Below are 1,513 nucleotides of genomic sequence, written 5' to 3'. Positions count from 1 at the left end.
AAAGTCTTGTCTGAGTGGATCCTTGTAATAGATGTAAATATTTGGGTTTGTCTATGCTGTCATTAAGTGTGATGAGGAAACAAGAGATATATGCACTGGAGCATGAATTCACTTCCTGTTTTGTTGCTGATTTTCTTGCTTTGTGTTCATCTCCATTTTAAATCTTCTGCATTATGGAAAGGTTCTTGAAGATTAGTGTTATTCTGAGTCCTTCAGCCTTTACCCGTTGCTCTATGAAAGCCCTTGTGACTTGTCCATGACTCAGTTAATGATGTCTTCATTGCCTAGTGACAAGTCTGAAATTTCAAAGTTAACTGTCCACGCAGAATAGATAGCTTTCTGTTTCCTTTGCTGAATGTCGTTAGAGTTTGTTCAGTTTTCTGCTTCAAGAGGTTCTGTCTTTTGCAGATCACCAGGAATACAACACCAATGTACAGGACACCAGAGATGATAGATTTATATTCAAATTTTCCAATCAGTGAAAAGCAGGACATTTGGGTAAGAAATTTTTCTTTTCATAATCATAATGGCTTAGTTCATAATTAAACTGGTTTTGCACTTTGTATTTCACTAAAGAACACAACATAAATGTGGGTTAAACAGTTTGTCAGAACCAACTTAAGTAGCATGAACAATTCAAGTGAAATATTCGAGTAGTGAGATACTGAATTCGCGTATATTTTTTTTTTTTTCTAGCTTGTCTTCCACTGTGAATACCAATAATTAACTTTCTTCTGTGTTCCACAGAACTATTGCTTTGGGGGAGCTTACCACCACAGAGTCTTTAAAATTCTTGAATTTTCCTTTTATGCTATGCATGTAATCCTTGGACAACCTATTGCTAAGTTGATTTAAAACTGATTACATCTAGGTTTTGCATCTGTGTGGTAAAGGTATCAGTAAAGTTGGATCGTTCATGTTTTGTGTAGCAAAGAATATAAACTGTCAATGTTCACTGAAAAAGCTGCTGTAAGTGTTAAATCTTTTTCATTCTAGTTATGCAGTACTGCTGCAGGACAGAGATACTACCCAGTAGCTTTGTGTTTAGGAATCCTTTAGTTTATTGGATGTCTTTTTAAAGAGATAGTGTCAAGTTCAACTGTGTCTGTATCTGGCACGTGTCAAAAGTCAAACTGAGAAATTGTAATAACAGGCTTTTCAGATTTCAGCTGGGATTTCAGTTTCTTAGCTTAAGATTTAACATCTAATCCATCAGTGATTTATTTTTTACGTGCCAGGTGAAAAAACAAACAAAAACAAACGCTTTTCTGACGACTTGGTCATTTCACATGCCTTAAATGCTGGCAATCTGAAGTAAGATTACATCCAGTTAAACACAGCAAGAACATCAGTTAACAAAAGCCTTACTGAAAAGGGCAGATGCATTTCTTTGGTTTAAGTAACTGAATCTGTTGGTATTAACATGTTGATTATCTTCCACTGTGTCTTTGGAAGGTCTGTTGCATTTAGCATGCTCTCTTTGGGACTTGTTCTGTGTTGCTTTTTTTTTTTA

This window comes from Meleagris gallopavo, chromosome Z (genome assembly GCF_000146605.3).
Source record: "Meleagris gallopavo isolate NT-WF06-2002-E0010 breed Aviagen turkey brand Nicholas breeding stock chromosome Z, Turkey_5.1, whole genome shotgun sequence".
Classification (NCBI taxonomy): Eukaryota; Metazoa; Chordata; class Aves; order Galliformes; family Phasianidae; genus Meleagris; species Meleagris gallopavo.
The sequence above is the reverse complement of the archived record's forward strand: the minus strand, read 5'-3'. Positions refer to the sequence as shown.